We start from the raw sequence: 6,470 nt of genomic DNA on the forward strand, positions 1-6,470 counted from the left end.
TCCGAATTCAACTCGGAGAGGCATCGGTTTTTGCTGGAAACTGTTTTGATTGGAGGGGCGGTTAAACTATAAAACATTTCTCTGTGTAAAATTAACCAGCCTTTTGCTGTCCGTTTTAGACTTACACGTCAATCTGACAAAGCCTCCGATTGTCTACAAGCATAGCATCTTCACCTAGATTTTAACATGCTCGCGCAAGGAGAGAGGCCACTGCACCCTCCCTCCTGGAGCAGGGGACAGTCACCAGCCCTTCCCTCTCACTCTGACATGACAGCGGGACGCGGTCCCCTGACCCATTGTTACGCACTCGCTGCCTTCACTCGTCCCTGAGACGCTCGCCTGCCCCTCGGCTTCTGGACGGGCCAACTCATGGGCCTGTATGGACGGCAGACAGGGTCCACCGACCCCATCATCCGCCCCACCTTGAGTTTCAGACTAAATCTCGCAAATTAAAGTGGGGAGGGGTGTGGGGTGGGGGAACTTTCCCGTCAGTGAAGATTTCCATCAACAGGATTCTGATGAAGGCATCTGATGGCGATCCGTTTTACTGGTCCGTGAACCCATCTGTCCACTCTTAACCATTCTCTGACCGTGGTGCCTTAATCCCTGCTTGCAATGTTGACTAGTATCCTCCTAGTCAGATGAAGGGTCAACTGATGCTGCCTTTTGTTCTTGCTGTTGGTAGATTCCAAATACCTCATAATATTCCCTCTTTCCCCTTGTTTCAGCTGAGATTGTAATGAAATGCTTTGAAGTGAGTGCCTGTGGTTATATTTAGGATTGCTTTGAAAGAATTGTTAGATAATCAAAAGCCCATTTACTGAAGATTGTACATGTAAGCCCATACTCAATCCAAATATCATTGTACAGTCTGTTCAGTGTTGCCACTGCAAAGTGGATGTGATATTTTTCTATTGGCAATTATGTTGATTTTTCTCCTCCTCCTCACCTGCAAGGTTTCAAATTACTGCTCTCTGATTAGGGGAGTGGGGGGCGGAATCAAACCAAAGACAATCATCCAACTACTATCTGAGCCCTCAGCAACCTCGCATTGTACAGCAGTGAAGTACAAATGATTGAAATAATTCTCTCTTGAATGAATGTTGCTTGGTGCACTCGTGTCCAGTGACTCGACATCATTGCTGTGCCACCTCTCATCAGTTCTAAAAACAGAATATGCTGGTAATGCTCAACAGGTCTGGCAACATCTGTGGAGAAAGAGAAAGTTAGTGTTTCAGGTTGATAAATCCTGCTACATCTCTGATGAAAGGTTAAGGAAACACAGAGGCAGAGAAAGGTGGTGAGAGAACAACAGGGAAGGTCTGTGATGGGCAGGAGAGATTACCTGACAAAAGGAATGATGTTGCAAGACAAAAAGAGATGACCATGGGACAAGTAAAGGAACAAAAGCGTCAAGAGGAGGTGTGAATAATCTCAATTCCACAATCATAACCAACACCTGTTTCCAAAAAAATGGGAGTGGTGGTTATTGCTAAGCTCAGCAAGACTCAAAGTGCCTAATTGAGAGATGAGGTGCTGCTCCCTGAGCTTGCGTTGTGTTTTATTGGAAGAGTCACTTTGGAATGGTGAAACAAGAGGAGAGAGGAGGGTGAGTTTGCTAATGACTTCATGCTGGAGGTGGCAGAAATGGTGGAGGGGAATCCTCGAATGAGGAAAAATGGCGACATATTGGAAGGAGTTTGGAAGATGTGTACTCAAAGTGGCAGGAGTCGGCAGACTCAAAGTGGATATTGGTTGTTAGCCATCCCCAGAGAGCAGTTCTGCTCTTTCCCCTTCCTGTAAGAACGCAATTCCATTCCGCAAGTCTCTCAATCTCTGTTGCATCTGTTCTGACGATGCCGCCTTTCATAAGAGTGCTTCCTATATGTCTTCTCTTTCCCTCAACCGAGGATTCCCACTATCATGATTGACAGGGCCCTCAACTGTGACAACCCCATTTCCCTCATTTGTGTTCCTAGCCCTTCCTCTCTCAAAATCACAATAGGGTTCCCCTTGTTATCACCTTCCAGCTCATTAGTCTCCAAATTAAACAGATCATCCTCCGCCATTTGTGCCACCTCCGACATGACAGCTCCAGCAAACACACCTACTTTGGCCCCTTTCAGTATTCTGGAGAAATCAATACATCAGTGACACCCTGGACCACTTCATATTCACACCCAACGTCCCCTACCCTTCCAAAGGCAGCTCCTCATGCACGTGCAGGAGATGCAAGACCCTGCCCTTTCAACTTTCCTTCCTTACCATTCTCCAGTGCATCAAATGTTTTTTCCAGGTGAATTGGAGATTTACTTGTATTAATTTCAATTTAGTATTCACTGCTCAAGATGCAGTCTCCTCTCTACATTGAGGAGACCAAGGCAGATTGGGCCATCACTTTGCAGGACCATTCAGACCGCAAGTGTGACCCCCCCCCCCCCCCGAGCTTCCGGTTACCTCTGCCATTTTAAATCTCTGTCCTACTTTGATCTCTCTGACCTCAGCCTCCTACATTTTTCTAATTAAGCTCAATGTAAACTCGCTTAACAGCACCTCATCTTTCAATTGGAAACTTAATAGCCTTCTAGACTGAACATTGAATTCAAAGATTTTATATCATAACCTCTGATCTTATTTTGTCAGGCAGCAGTTCGCAGACCTTCGCATTTGCTCTCCCTATCCCCTTCCCTGCCTTGCATTTGCTTAAAAACTGTTACATTTCTAACTTTCCAGTCTTGATGAAAGGTCATCAACCAAAACATTAACTGTGTCTCTCTCCACAGATGCTGCCAGATCTGCTGAGTATTTGCAGCATTTTCTGTTTTTACTTCAGATTTCTGGCATCCACGTGCCTTGCTTTTGTATCTGTTTTCAAATAATCTAAATGCCCCTGTGCTAATGGTCCCTTTAAATAAAGTCCTGGGTACAATAGCAATGTAACAAAATGTACATGAAGCAAAAATGAAACAACATTACCTTCAAGTGAACAACAGAATTTATCAACCATCTGTTACAAAATTCAGCTGTGCTAAAAATGGAGCCTCCATGAAGTCTGTAATATAATATGTGGGGCTCATATATCTGGAATCTCTCATCACTTTTTCAGAATCTCTCCTGATACTGTTGACTGTTTAAGTAATATTGCAGAAATTGCCATCCTTTATCAAATTTTAATGCAGAGGAACTGCATGAAACTTTAATACTTGTTGGAAATAATATAGTCTTCTTTGCTGTCCTGTAAATCAACAAGCTCCTGGCTACATGCCTAAATGCTATTCAGAACTAAATATTTCTCTATCTAGTTTTACTTTCTGCTGTTTTACAGCTTCTGTTGTACAAGCAGAAAGGAAAGTGGCAGCTTTGTGCTGTCATGTATAGAAAACTGTTGAGTCTTCAATGGCAAAACCGGCCTTGCCAACACAGGACAATCTAAGACAATTTGTAGTTAAATAATAACGTGTCAATTAGTCACATTTCAACTTAATCCTATTACTTTATACCATCACAGTGGATAATTAGCAGTTGCACTACTTCCAAAACAGGAAACAAGTAAAACAAAATAAATTACCTTTTTTTCATACATTAATTGCTGATAATATAATTCAGGAAAGAACCTGAAAGGAGTTCTTGCACTTGTATAAGCTATATTAACATCGATGGAATTGCATTATTGAATGGGACACTTTAGTGATTTTATCATTTAAACTGTACATGTTCTAAATTAACACTCAAGTCTGCAGCTTGTTGTAAATGTATTTAAACTGAAGCATTTGTTTGTATAGCCTCTTGGTAAACTGTGCAAAATGGAACACATGGCCAGATAATGCTTTAATTAGTGATTTTTGTTGAGGGATAAGTAGTGGCTAATACAGCAGGAGAATTTCCATGTTCTTTACAAATAGTGTCATGGGATTCTTTTACATCCATCCAAGAGGGCATGCAGGGACTCAATTAAACATTTCATTCCAAAGATTCCACAGTACTACACTGAAATTTCAGTCTGGATGTTGCGCTCAAGTCTCTGGATTGGGGCTTGAACACACAAACCTCTGACCCAGAGACAAGGGTGCTGTCATTAAGCTAAGGCTGCCAAGCTATAAGCAAATAACAATCAGATATACAAGCATTTGTTGGTCTGTAAGAAACATCGAACCCATTTGTAGACCGGAAGAATAACAAATATCTTAAGACTGTTTATCAACAATGCAGTAATCTAACCCCACCCTTCAGGTAACCGTTATGAACCTGCTATAAATCTCAGTCCTCCCATGAGGTTTGAAAGCTTTGATTAGATTATGCCAATCACTCCCGCTTATCCATTATGGTCTATTTATTCTGTGGATGAATGATAATTCCAACAGCCACTGATATAAAAAAAAGTTTCCTGTTGAATAATCACCTCAGAGCCGTGCTAAAATTATCTGGGAGTTTGGGGATGGTTCTGTGGCATAAAAATAAACCCTTGCTGAGAACAATAAGTTTCAGAAGTACATAATTATAGCTCAAGCACAAACATCCTGCTCTTGAATTATGAGTCATTCATATTTTGTGTAACATTCATTAATTAAAGTCACAATCAGAAGATAGCGGGTGGTGGGAAGTAACAGTTCACCTGCTATTTGTTAAAAACTTTACATTGGTTAAAGTATTGAGTATAGGAGTTGGGATGTTATGATGAGGTTGTATAAGACATTGGTGAGGCCAACTTTGGAGTATTGTGTGCAGTTCTGGTCGCCTAACTACAGGAAGGATATCAGTAAGATTGAGAGAGTGCAGAGAAGATTTACTAGGATGTTGCCGGGTCTTAAGGAGTTGAGTTACAGGGAAAGATTAAACAGGTTAGGACTTTACTCCTTGGAGCGTAGAAGAATGAGGGGAGATTTGATAGAAGTTTACAAAATTGTGAGGGGTATAGACAGAGTAGATGCGAGTAGGCTCTTTCCACTTAGATTAGGAGAAATAAACACGAGAGGACATGGCTTTAGGGCGAGAGGGGAAAGGTTTAGGGGGAACTTCTTCACTCAGAGAGTGGTGAGAGTGTAGAACGAGCTACCATCTGACGTGGTAAATGCAGACTCACTCTTAAGTTTTAAGAATAAATTAGATAGATACATGGATGGGAGAGGTCTGGAGGGTTATGGACTAGGTGCAGGTCAATGGGACTAGTGGAATAATATTTCGGCAAAGACTAGAAGGGCTGAATGGCCTGTTTTCTGTGCTGTAGTGTTCTATGGTTCTATGGTTAGGAAGGGAATAAATAATTACCTAGAACCACCTTAATAGTATTCATAGTCAATTAATTTTGAATCAATGAAGAGGACACTGAGTAAAAAAAAAAGTTGTATTTATTGGCAATGAAAAACTATGATGACACAATGGCATTAGCCATTTTATTAAGTTACATGTAGGTGAAGGTGTGCCTTAATTAGTCAAAGAAATAAATTAATATAATTGTCAAATATTAAATAATTCTGCATGAACACAGCAACACTAAGATTATCTAAACTAGCCAATTTATCCCATTTGAATCATTCTTCCCATCCTAGTGAACCACTATTATCTGCTGCTGCTTCTTGTAGCTACTCCTACCAGGAGACCTGCTATAATGGTATATCACACTCATCTGTCTTGCGCCATCCTCACAAGTCCATCGTAACCACTCTGTGACATTTATCATCCAATTACGCCTCAGTCAATCCCTCGTTCTGCTGCTATTATCAAATATTGATACATTTATATGCCATCCTTCCTCTTAGAAGAAAGAGATTTGTGATAGTATCCAGTTGAAAAACTGAGATATGGAAATGGGATGGAATGCAATCTTCACATCCCCTTGAGGAAATTTGATAATGCATGTTCACTCTCAGATAAACACAAACGGACATGACTAAAGGCTAAGTTTAAGAGATCAACACAGCTAGATCCCATTTGGTTCAAGAGAACTAAACAGCCATGTCCAACAAATGGTCCACACTTGAAAAGTTAATCTATATTTTTTCAGATGCTGATGAACTTGCTGTGTATTTCCAGCATTCTCTAATTTAATTTGATATTTACAGCATTTGTAGATTTCCTTCATTTCGATTCTACTGCCATAATCAACTTTCCCTGTCATAGAACAGTGATGCAAGTTTTGTGTGACAAAGTTTCTCTCATGGTGCTTAACCAATTTCAAGGGAAATGCTGTACAGAGCCCAGGGTCTTCCTTCAGACCTCTACAGTGCAATCATACACTTCCCAATTATATCTTCATTTGGCATCTTTGACAGGTACCCAGAAGTCACCCCATCAACCATGCTGTGTGAGGTGACTTAAAAAAGGGAATAGGAAAAGGTCAATTAAGTGAAATGAGAAGTGTTCTGTAAATGCATTCCATGTGAATATTCAACATATAACATTCAGCCATATAAGGGTGTGCTTATAATCAATTTGTGAACTATCTGAACTCACCTGCTGCTGAAACCCACTTT

This window comes from Cetorhinus maximus, chromosome 2 (assembly GCF_964194155.1).
Source record: "Cetorhinus maximus chromosome 2, sCetMax3.hap1.1, whole genome shotgun sequence".
Taxonomy (NCBI): Eukaryota; Metazoa; Chordata; class Chondrichthyes; order Lamniformes; family Cetorhinidae; genus Cetorhinus; species Cetorhinus maximus.